The sequence below is a fragment of the Notamacropus eugenii genome, chromosome 1, assembly GCF_028372415.1.
Source record: "Notamacropus eugenii isolate mMacEug1 chromosome 1, mMacEug1.pri_v2, whole genome shotgun sequence".
In the NCBI taxonomy this organism is placed as follows: Eukaryota; Metazoa; Chordata; class Mammalia; order Diprotodontia; family Macropodidae; genus Notamacropus; species Notamacropus eugenii.
Genome location: NC_092872.1, coordinates 257,933,562 through 257,946,289, shown reverse-complemented (window position 1 = coordinate 257,946,289; position 12,728 = coordinate 257,933,562). Strand labels below are relative to the sequence as shown.

The window sequence follows — 12,728 nt, the reverse complement described above, 5'->3', positions numbered from 1 at the left end:
TAGAGGATTTCCAGAGTCCCTTCTAGGTTGACATCCAAGGTAGGGATACCCTGGAAGATCCCCACAAAATGGTGACAAAGTGGACAAGAAAGGATAGGATAAACTTGTTGAAGATTACAGAGCTAGGAGTAGTACTTGAGCCTACTCCCTCTCTTTTACTAGTGTATTCCCCTTCTATCTCTTTTCCATTTCTGTCTTTCTCCTTTCCTCTTTTCTCTCTCTCCTATAGTTCCCCTCCTCATCCTTTTATTCACTACCCATTCTCCTCTCTTTTCTTCTCCTCTATTTACTCTTCCTTCTCTCTCTTCAACTTTCTCCTCCTCTCACCTCTTTTCAGTGTTCTTTCTTCCATCTCCTTTTCTTCCCTCTGTCCCGTTAAAATCTTCCCTCCATTTCTGTTTCTTCCATTCTGATGATACACCCATTTCCTTTCTCCCCCATTAAGCTCTCTATGTTGAGAATCCCTAGGAATGATTCATAATAAATCCACCAATCAGCTCCCATAATGTGGTCAGGAGTCTTCCACCTTAGCTCAGCTTTCATGGCCACTGAGAAATTGTGGATGATCTGGGCACAGCAAGGTAATTGCTTAAAGGGAGTGAGGGAAAGTTATTATCCTGAAGTTGCTGAGGCTGCTGCTACTCTTAGGAGCTTATAACATTCTTCAGGATCCACTTGACATCCCCTTTTAGTGCTGACTCCACGTCCAGCTTCATAGTTATATTGTTGAATATGATGGCTTCTCCCCCAAATAATTAGATAATAATTTAGTGTTCAGGGTTAGGCTGTGTCAATATAATAAGTATAATGATGATAGCTAAACATATTGACAAATTCAGTGCTTCACCAAACTAACAGAAGTAGGCAAAGAACCTGACAAGTTATTTGGAGGAACAAAAGAGATAGGATATAAAAAGAAAATAACGGAAAATGTAGGAATGGCAAATGCATGGCATTATAAGACTTCAAATTATATTACACAATAGTAATTATCAAAATCATTTGGTACTATTTAAAAAAATAGAAAACCAGATCAGTGCAACAGACTACATAAACAAGTCTCAGAATAAATACTAGATGAGTGCTTGATAAACACACAACTAAGAATTTAAAGGGGATGTGTAAATATCTACAAAAATATATAGTAATCAGATTAAGAAAACAGGAAATGGAGAGCCTAAATAATCTAATCTTTGAGAAGGAAAGTAAGCTAGTCAAAAATCAACTGGGTCAAAAGCATTTATATCTGAAATTTTTCAAATATTTAAAGAAGGAGCTCTAGCTCTACTGAAATTATTTTATGAGACAGATATGGTCCTAATACTCAAACCAGGGAGGGATAGGCAGAGAAAGAGAGCTGTAGACTAATATTACTAACATATATGAAAGTGCATTTTAATATAAAAATTTATTTATATAAAATTTAGATTTTACATATTATGTATGTTATATATTTACATAAAATTTTTATATAAAATTTTAGCATGAAGATCCCATTTCACATTCAAACTAATGTTTGTTTTTCCTCTTTATGACAGTATTTCTAAACTAAGGAAAATGTTTTTAGATATTGTTATTTAATTGTTTTTCAGTCATGTCTGATGCTTTGTGACCCCATTTGGGGTTTTCTTGGTGAAGATACTGGCGTGGTTTGCCATTTCTTTCTTCAGCTCATTTTATAGATGAGGAAACTGAGGCAAATAGGGTTCAGTGCTTTGCCCAGGCTCACACAACTAGTTAAGTGTAGGAGGACAGATTTGAACTCAGGAATATGAGTCTTCCTGATTCCAGGATAGGCATTCTATCCACTGTGCTACCAAGCTGCCCCTGTTTTAGATATTATTTAGCTAAATTTTGCCAAAGCATTTCATAAAATATTTCATACTGTTGTGAAAAACATTGGGAAAAGTATGCCAAAAGGTAATCAAATGAGGTGGATTCAAAACTGATCGAATGACCAGACTCAGTGAATATTCCTTTATACTTTGATGTCAGCCTGGAAGTAGGTCTCCAATGGGCTGTCTTTGGGATATTTATATGATCATGTGTTGACTTTTTTTACCAAAAGTCTGTTGTTTGTTAAGCTTGGAATTAAAAAAAAATTAAAAGACTTGATGACATCCACATCAAATTTACAGACCATACACATTTAAGAAGGATAGCTTACATACTAGATGACAGAGTCAGGGTTCAAAAACAATTTTTTTGACAGAATACAGCATGTATTTCATATGAGAATATTTAATAGGGACAAATGTAAGATACTACATTTGGACTAACAAAAACTATTCTACAAGTACAAGGTGGGTGAGGTATGCTTAGTTAAATAGCAGTTTATTCAAAAAGGATCAAGGTTCTTTTTTTTTTTTTTTGCTTTTTGGACTCTAAGCTCAATATGAGTCAGTGTTGAAATAGAGTAACTAGAAAAGCTAATGAGATATGGCATACATTAAGAGAGGTATAGTTTCTAGGAGGAAGTAAATTATGGTTTCATTATACTTTACCCTGAAAATCATACTTGAAGTACTGTGTTCTGTTCTGTGCACCACAGTTTAGAAAGGATATTGATAAGCTCAGATAGTATTCAGAGTAGGATACCAAAATGATGAAGGGCCTTGGGTTCATGCAATATGAGGAGGTGTTTAGCTAAGTGAAAAGAAAGAACTAGGAGTTATGGAAATGGGGACAGGATATCTGTCTCGAAGTATTTGTAGGGCTTCCATGGTGAAGCAGAATTAGATGTGTTCTATTTGGCTCCATAAAACAGAACTAGGAACAATGAATAGGACTTAGAAGAAGAAAATTTATCCTTGATTAAAGGAATTAGAGCTATCTTAAAGTGGAATAATGCTGCCTCCAGAGGTGGTAGGTTCTCCATCATTGGAGATCTTTAAAGGAAGGCTAAATGACTACTTATCAAGTGTTTTCTTGAGTACATCTTTTTTCAGGAATGGATTGGACTTGATGGTCTCTGAGTTACTTTCTAGTTCTGCTATTTTGAGATTCTGTGATTGATCTTTGTCAATTCTACCCTCACCAGGGATGACTATGCTTTGTCATAGGTCCACAGGTCCTGGAGACATCAGAACTGGTACGTCATCTATGCAGGGGAAGAAGTCAGCCAGGAAACACAGACAGATACAAGTGGATTAATTAGAATACCCAGAACAAAGGTTCTAACTTTTTTGTATCGTCTCTTTTTGGCAGTTGGTAAAGCCAATTAATCCTTTCTCAGAATATTTTTAAATGGATAAGATAAAATACATAGGTTTGCACAGGAAACCACTTATATTGAAGTAAATATTTCTTTCCAGTTCAGGTTGACAGAATCCCTCTAATCTATCCATGGACTCCCCAGGTTGAGAGCTCTTTCTCCTTAGAGCCACACCAAACCCAAAGTTATTGAGTTTACTCCATCAAGCAGCTCATAGTAGTTTTGGTCTCACTAACTACTAGGAAGAGAAATAGTGAGACATCATTGGGTCATCCCTTTTGTATGTGAACTTAATTCTGGCTCATTACCTCTTGAAGCTCTTATAGGTGTGTTGCCAGTTAGAAGGTTTCATCACCACTTGGTATGATTAGGAACAGGTTTCTAAAATTCCGCATGCTGGGCTGGAACCCAGGCAGGGAATGTCTATGCATGCTCAATAAAACCCATTACAAAGGGCCAATATGAATATACTCTTAAGTCTGGCCTCTCATTAGCCAGTCTTGCCTTTCCCCTCGAAATAGTTCACATGTGACCCCCTATTCTCTCCTCCACCACTAGTAGTCTGACTTCTTTTCCCACTACTCTATTAAAATTGCTTTCCGGTGACCTAATTGCAGAACCCACTGGCCTTTTTTTTCAGTCATCATCCTCTTTGACTTCTCAGTTTTGGACACTCTAGACCAGTGGTTCTCAAACTTTTTGTTCTCATGACCCCTTAATAATATTACTTATTGGAGCTCTCAAAGAGATTGTATTTATGTGAGTTCTCTCTATTGACTTTTACCATATTAGAAATAAAAATGTTTTAATATTATTATGGAAATAGCTTTGATGTTATAGACTCCCTGGAAAGGTCTTGGGGACTTCTGACTTCAAGAATGGCTGCTCTAGTTTGTGTGGAATACTCTTTCTTCCCTTAGTTTCAACTAGTCTCCATTTCCCTGACTGGTTCCATCTATAGTTCAGTCTTGTTATTTCTCCTTTCACAACATCTGTGCTCTACATTTCTTTTTCTCTACTTACTCAACCATCATCCCAGTGCATACTGTCATCATTTCTTACCTAGATTAGTGCATAACTTTCTAATGTTTCTCTTTCAGCTCCCTCTCCACTCCAATCCATCCTCTATTTAAACTGCCAAAATGATTTTTTCTGAAGGGCAAGTCTGACCACATTACCCACTCCCAGCTCAATAAACACTGGTGGCCTCTTATTACATCCAGAATTAAGTATAAAACTCTCTGTTGGACATTTAAAGCTTTTCCCAGCCTTGCCCATTTCCACTTTTCCAGTCTTCTTATGTTTTAATCTGATCCACATCCTCTATTTCCCTGTCCTCTCTTCCTGTATTTGTGTTAACTGTGCCCTATGCCTGGCATGCTCTATCCCCTTAGCTCTCTGCTTCTTCATTTCCCTAGCTTCCATTTCAAAATCCAGCTCCAATCTTACTTTCTATAGGATGCCTTTTCCAGTTCCCTCAGTCACTAATGCCTTCTCCTCTGAAAATATCTTCCTTCTATTCTCTCTATATTTTGTATGGATCTACTAGCACCTACCTCCTAAGGTTGTTACCATGATAAAATGAGAATACTTGTATAGTACTTTATAAAACTGAAAGTGCCATATAAATTTGGGCTTTTCTTTTCCCTTTCCTCCTTCCACTCCCCCTCTCCCTCTTCTCCTCCTCATCCTTTTGCTCTTTTCTCCTTCTCTGGACATCTCTGTAAGTAAACACTTCCTTATGTCAAAGCCAAAATCTGCCTCTCTGCAGTTACCTCCCAGTCCCCCCCATCCCAACTATTCCTAATTCTGCCGACCAGGTCCAAGCAGACCAAATCTAATCACATCAGGTCCATGTGACATGGTGGCATGTCTTAGCAGGAGATGGGGGAGTGGGAGGCAGCCTGCTCATTGAGAACAATCAACAAATCAATCAACAAGTATTTATTAGGAACTTACTATGGGCTGGGCATGATGCTGAGTCCTAGGGATACAACAAACAGCTAAAAAAAAAAAAAGAAATGATCCTTGTCCTTAAGGAACTTACATTCAAATGAAAGAGCCAGCATGCAAATGACTTTATATATACAAGGTATATAAACAAAAAGGAACGCAAGACACTGGGTGTGTGTGTGTGTGTGTGTGTGTGTGTGTGTGTGTGTGTGTGTGTGTGTGTGGAGGGGAGGTTTCTGGGGCCTAACTTTTCTACGTCATGCTGTCTGGGGGAGCTCAAGTCATGATGGGAAGAAGGCCGGGGAAGGAAGGAGACAGCCCAGGGCTCCTGTGGATTTGGTTCCTGACCTCAGAGAAATTATTTTTAAAGCCAATGATAGAAAGTGGATATTTTTAACCTTTATTCTATCAAGGCATCCCAAGGGAGAAAGTGAGAGCATGGGAACAAAAAGTCGGGAGAGGGTAGGGCGAGATAGCTAAAGGACCATTTTGAAGCTAGGGGCTTCAGGGAAGAGGATTGGGTACAGAGGACTTATGGACTGAAAAGGGCTGCTTCTCTCCCCCAAACCCCCACCCTCCCTTACCTTTTCAATTTTTTAAAAGCTTCTAACTGAGAAAGAGTGGAGTTCATTATATCGAGTTATCTCTGCTGTCTCAGGCTAAGATCAATCTCTCAAGTCTTGTAGGGCCAGGGCAGGAAGGGAGGAGAAAGTGGAGGAAAAGGAAGGGGAAAGAACATCCAGTATTCATTTCCATTTTCCGATCAGCCTGTTATGTTACCTGGCAGGAGAGCTAGCAGTTGGCAGGTTCTCCTCTTGCACCTCCCCAGCATTCCTCTCTCTCTCCCCGCCACTGGCTCCCCATCCTTGGCAATGTGACTAGGACCAGAAACGTCTGGCAGATTTTTGAGATCTCAGGGGGACCCAAAGAGGCTGTTGTGTTTGGCATTCAAGGCTCCACCAAATCACTCCAGTCTTCCTTTTCTCTCCACTCTAGTAACCTGGTCTCTATTATTGTCTCTAAGTCTTTCTCCAGTCCATGCTCTTCTCCTTGAACACCGCCCCCCCCAACACACACACACACACACACACACACACACACACACACACACACACACACGCACACACACACACACACACACACTTTCTATTTGGCTCTCCTTATGTGATCTGTCTTCAAGGTTCAGATCCAATCCCACTTCCTCTAGGAAACCTAACCTAACTTACAGCTCATGATGACCTCTTTTCCAATCTTAACCTCCTGCCATTCCCACCTCTTGTATTTGCTCTATATTACTATTCTTGAGATCATCCAACTCAAGGCATTAGCATATACAATCTTATATTGTCCTCCCATAGTTTCAGAGACCCGAGTCTTGCCTCTCCTAAGACTGTGATATCTCCAAATGTTAGAGCCCAGGTCTCCACAGCACTCAATCCTGGCACAGGGTAAGGAAGAGCTCATGAAGACTGACTGAATAGAATGAAATTGAATTTGGAAAAGTTTTTCCCTCTCTGTGTTCCTTGGTGCTGATGGGATAAAGAAGGGTAATGGGGGAAGAGTCCATCCTCGGTCCTAGAGTCCTAGTGTGGGTACTTACTGAGACGGAACAGGTTCAAAGTCTGTTTGCCCTTCACGTCTGATGCCCTTTTCACCTCCCACCCCACAGGTTTGTCTGTTTGCTGAGAAGTGATAACATTTCTGCCTCAGGTAAGCTTTCTTTCCTTCTGAAACTTAAAAAAAATATTTATTATAAACAATATTAATCATCAATACAAATAATTAAACTTACCTTAAAACTACTTAGATTCAAATATATGAATTTCAACAAGTAAAATATCATAACAATGTTTCATTTGTTCTAATCTCCTTCAAGATTGTCGGTCTATTCTCATTCTTATGAAGGCATCCGTAGTAGTTGCCTGCATGACCTTGGCCAGCTCATTTTCCTGCTCTGGTTCTTAGTTCCCTCCCCTGGAAGCCTCTTCCTCTCCAGGATAAGCATCAACTCTTCCTTCACCTGACTGTCATGTCATGTAAAATGAGATGGCTCTAGAAGGTCCCTTTCAGCTTCAAATCTAAATCCAATGAGCCCATGTATTTGTTTCTCAGGTTTTCCTTTTTTTTTCTTTAACTCTGCATCATTTCATAAAAGGCCTTTTCAGATTTCTTTGCATTCCTCATATTTGTCTGTCTTAATTGCATTATAGAATTCCATTACATTAATGTGAAGCAATTTATTTACCATTTCCCTGGTGTTGGCCATTTAGGTTGCTTCTAGGTTTTTTGCAATTATAAATAATGCTGCTGTGAAAATCCATGAACGAATAGCTCTTTTTTATTGCACGAACACTTTCAAGGGATATTCCCAACAATGGAATGGGTCAAGGGGGTATGATTATTTTTGTAACATTCACTGCCGACTGCCAGATTGCTGCCTCTCAAAAAAAAATCTGCAAGTTTGCAATGAATGAATAGAGCTATTTTCCTATAATCCCAAGTGGCCTCTGTGCATCCAGCCATCTTTGTTTGGGTATTAACCAGGTGTTTCCAGGTCAGAGTTCACAGTAATGGGGACTTGGGGAGGGGGCAGGAGGAGATATGTATATGTATATATATGTGTGTGTGTGTGTGTGTGTGTGTGTGTGTGTGTGTATGTACCTATATACCCACATAAATATGTGTGTACACACATATACACATATATACATATGCATACGTGTGTGTGTTCATGTACACATGTAGGACAGCTCCTTCCTTCCTAGCTCCTCTCTTTCTCTTTTTCCTATACTCTTCTTTCTTCCCTTTTCTTCTTTTTTTCTTTCTTTTATTTTGCCTTTCTCCTTCTCTCTCAAATTCTTCTTTTTGAAGCTCTTCTCTTCTTCCTTTACTCTTTCTCTCAATCATATCTGACCTCTTCTCTCTTCCCGCCCCATTGTTGTCCTCTTTTCCCCCTTCTCCTTTCACATATCTATCTTCCTAACTTCTGTGGCTTTGGGTATAGGAAGAGGGGACCCAGGGTCATTTAGGCCAGATATCCTTTGTTTGTTTCTCATGGTTTGGAGATCCTATAGCATGGATTGTTCTGGGCATGAATGGTGGTCTGGTTTGGATTGTGGCCTGGGACTTTCTTCAGCCCTGGTTGCTATGGTGAGTGTGTGTATAAAATGGTACATGGGGTGAGGCAGAGGCAATGGCTTCGTGTCAGTGGCAGATTTGGCCTAAAAAGACAACTCACGGGGAGAGCTTAGAGAACCTGTGATCCTTGCATTACAGCATGAGCAGGGACAGTAGTGGTCTAAACTCTGGGAACCTTGACCTCTATGGTATCCCTCCCAGTTCAAGGTTTATGGTCACATGATCCTCTGGTTCATCACTGATCATCTGACTGGCTTTGGCTCTTAGAAACTAGCCAGGAACTCAATCTTTCCCCTCATTTACTGAGAATAATTGAGAGTTGTCTAAAGATTATATTTGATAGGTTGCAGGTAGGGGGAGGGAGGAAGTTGTCTTGTTACTACTCCCATTTTACAGATGAGGACCCTGAAACTCAGAAAGAGTAAATGATTTGTCCATGGTCATATAGCCAGTGAGTGCTTGAGGGAAGATTTGAACCAAGGTCTTCCTGACTCCAAGGTCAACACTTATTCGACTGTGGCTTTTCCCTTGGTGTGCCTGGCCAGGTCTGGTGGATCCCAGAGAGCCAGTGATGCTGACCATGCACACTCTGCCCGCTTCTCTTCACATGATGACCTCTAAGCTATGCTTGATGCTCACAGCTAGGGTCAGTCAACTAGCATGTGTTAAGTTGCCAGACACTCTGCCAAGCACTGAGGATGCAAAGATAGGCCAAAGATAGTCCATGCCCACAAGGAGGTCACAGTCTAATGGGAGAGACAACAACAAGCAAACAACTATATACAAACTACACACACATGCACACACACACATACATACACATGTATACAGGAATATGTATATGTATGTATGTGTATATACACAATATACTTATATATACTTATCTATACATATATACTTATATACATACATACATGTGTACATGAAGCACCTAAATGGCACAATGGATACAGTACAAGGCCTGGAGTCAGGAAGACTCATCTTCCTGAATTCAAATCTGGCCTCAGTCACTTCCTAGCTTTGTGACCCTGGGCAAGTCACTTAACCCTGTTTGCCTCAGTTTCCTCATCTGTAAAGTGATCTGGAGAAGCATATGGCAAACTACTACAGTATCTTTGCCAAGAAAACCCCAAATGGGGTCACAAAGAGTCAGACATGACTGAAAAGCAACTAAACAACAACAATGTGCATGTATATGTATGTATGTATGTATGATATACCATATACATAATGAGGAAGAGAGACTAGCATTAAGGGGGACCAGGAAAGGTTTCTTGCAGAACGCAGCACTTTAGCTGAGATATGAAGGAAGTTAGGGAACCCAGGAGGCAGAAGTAAAGAGGAAGAGTGTTCCAGCTATGGTGGGTAGCCAGTTAAGATGCCCAGAGTCAGCAGATGGAACATCTTGTGTTAAAAAAGACAAGGAAGCCAGAATCGCTGATTTGAAGAGTATGTGGGATTGAGAGAGGGAGAAGATGTAAGAAGATTGGGAAAGTAGGGAGAGGCCAGGTTATGAAGGGGTTTAAAAGGCAAAGAGGTGGTTGTGTATCTGAATGTGGAGGTGATGGGTAGCCAGCCAGTGGAGTTAATTGAATAGGGAGCTGATGTGGTCAGATTTATATTTTAGAAAAATTAATTTGACAGCTAGATGAAAGAAGGATTAGAATGGAAACAAGAGGGGGCGGAGCCAAGATGGCGGAGTGAAAGCAAGGACTCACCTAAGCTCCTGGAAAAACTCCTCTGATTATATCTGGGGGGAGAGTCTGACCAGACTTTGGAGGTGTAGAATCCAGTGGGAGACGGACTTTGACAGATTCGGAGCCCAGGCTGGACTGGAAGGTCCACGGGAGGGATCTGTTCCGCGGGGGTAAGACCCCGGCGCACAGCGCAGCGCGGTCGGCGCGGCAGGGCGGAGGGGACCAGAGGAGCCCGAGAGTGGCGGGCGAGACCAGCGGAGCAGGAGATAAGCCAGGCCAAGCCGGTGAGAGCTGCTGAGTGCCAGACATCAGCGCAGCAGTCCTTGAAATCTTCAGCCTGAAGACGGACTTCGGTGGGTCACTACTTGAACTTCCAGGAACTGGGATGGCAGAGTGATCAGTAAGTGCTCTCTCCTCCCCCCTGATGACCCTGAGGGAACCATAAAATTCTTCCCCAGATTAATCCTGGATCAGCAGGAACAGCAGAAGGGGGCGGGTGGTCTCATAACACCAGAGGCTGGAGAGGTGGCAAAGGGGGATTCTTCCTACCGTGGTGGAGGCTATCTGGAGGGACAGACGACCCAGGGCAGAGAAAAATTCGCACTGAGACCCAAGCAAGCCGCAGCCCGGGAGACGAGCCCCAGGAGGGGCGGGAACACGCATTAGCCTCTAGGTGTGCCCCAGCCCTCCAGGGGAAAGGGAAGACAATAGGGAAGCTGGGATCAGCATCCCCGGACCTTGCCTTTGCCTCAGGCCAGCTGAGGAGATATCCTGAGACCAGACCACACCTCCCACACACCTATCAAGCTAAACCCAGGGTTGATCTGGGAAACAACAACAACAACAACAAAAAAAGCCTGCTTTTAGCCTAGACAAACATCAACTCAACTTAAAAGATCTGTATCTTCTGACTGAAAGAACCAAAAGCTACAACACTCAGCCAACATCATGAATCGGAAAAAGCAGACGAAAAGTGAAAAAACCATAGAATCTTTCTATGGGGATAAGGACCAAAACACAAACACCAAAGAGGTCAGAGCTGAGACTGTACTTCCATCTGAAACCTCAGATGGGACTATGAATTTCTCGCAAGCACAACTAGATTACCTGGAACGTCTGAAGAAGGATATAAAAGAAAAACTGGCCAATGATTTTAAAACCATAAAAAAAGAATTCACTGATGAGAACATCAATCTGAAAAAGAAAATTGAAGAAATGGAAAAGGAAGTTCAAAAATTAACTGGAGAGAATAATTCCCTAAAAGGAAGAGTTAATCAAACGGAAAAGGAAACTCAAAACCTAATAGGGAAAATTGATCAGATGGAAAAGGAAACCCAAAACCTAACTGGGAAAATTGGTCGAATGGAAAAAGAAGTACAAAAATTAAATGGAGAAAATAGAATGGAAACAAGAATTAGAACCAAAAAGAGACTTGAGGCAGGGAGATCAACCAGCAGGATCTTCAAGTAGTATGGGCATGAAGTAATGAGGTCAGTGTTAGAGAGAGAAAGAGAGAGATGTTACAAAGATAGCAATGACAAGTTTGAGCAATTGCTTGAATATGGAGAGTGAGAGAGTGAGAAGCCAAAGATGATACCTAGGGTGGGTAGGAGGATGGGGGTGCCCTTTACAGCAGTGGGGAATTTTGCAATGGAGGATGATTGAGGGGAAACTATATGCTGATACGTTGTAATGTTGTAAAATATTCAATAGATAGTTGGAGATGTGAAACTGGAAGTCAGGAGAGAGGTTAGGGATGGACAAATCAATTTAAGAATAATCTGACTAGAGGTGATACTGAAATCCATGGGAGCAGATGAGGTCCCCAAGCTAAATACCATTGAAGGAGAAGAGAAGGAGACCCAAGACAGAGCCTTGGAGGTTCCCAGGCTCTGTGGATTTCACTGCTTTTGCCAAGCATCAGGGAACAACTATGGCAAAATCTTGGTTTGGGTTCCTCCCCTGAGCAGGAAAACCCAAGACTGCACTGACCATCATTCAGTGGTTAACTCCACCAGCTTCATTTCACCCTTCCCCAAGAGCCGCTTGGTTCAGTCTGATCCAGGTGCACATCCCTCTGGGATATTATTAGCACTTTCCTGAAGAAAATAAATATTTATGCAATGACTCTGCCCAGCAAATGATTAAATGAGATATCACCAAGAGGTGCTGGAGCAAAGCAGAAATAGGAGCTTTCGTTAACAGAGTCTCTCTTGATTTTGGTGCTGACTTTTTTTTCTTCTCAATTTCTCTCTTTTTCACCTTTGACATCAGCTCTGTAGCGGATCTGATGGGTAGCTTCTTCCCTGGAAGGATTTTTTTTGGTTTTAATTCAGTATCAGGGTGTGATTCTGTCTGCTGAGTTGGCCTCACCTCTTCTTAGGAGGAAGGAAGCCAATGGGTGGGTGAGAAGTGGGGAGAGGGCAGAAGGTGGATAGAAGAGCAAAGGGTGATTGGGTCCGGGATGGTTGAGGATACCTTTCTGTGGTGGTTCCATTCATTTGGGAAATGCCTTCGAGGGATGAAGAAGGAGCCACATAGTCATGGTTAGTTATGGGAGTCTTTTGACCACAAGAAGAAATGAGAATAGGCTAAATCTTTTAGTATGTCTCTTTATAAGTCTCTAGTCCAAAACATGGTGACTGCCCAGTGGGCATGGAGTTTTGTGCTGGGTATTGTGGGGGAAAACAAAGGGAGGAAACAAGGTCCTGCTGATGGAAAGACAT

The 12,728-nt window shown here is 41.5% G+C and overlaps 1 long non-coding RNA gene across 3 annotated transcripts in view; it reads left to right on the top strand.

Annotated features, from left to right (window-relative positions):
- LOC140525063 (uncharacterized) overlaps positions 1-12,728 on the top strand; it is a 210,092-nt gene that overhangs the window by 158,806 nt on the left and 38,558 nt on the right. For all 3 annotated transcript variants that reach the window (XR_011973918.1, XR_011973917.1, XR_011973916.1), the window contains exon 3: positions 6,837-6,877. This is a non-coding gene — a long non-coding RNA (uncharacterized lncRNA). The remainder of the gene's footprint in view (positions 1-6,836; positions 6,878-12,728) is intronic.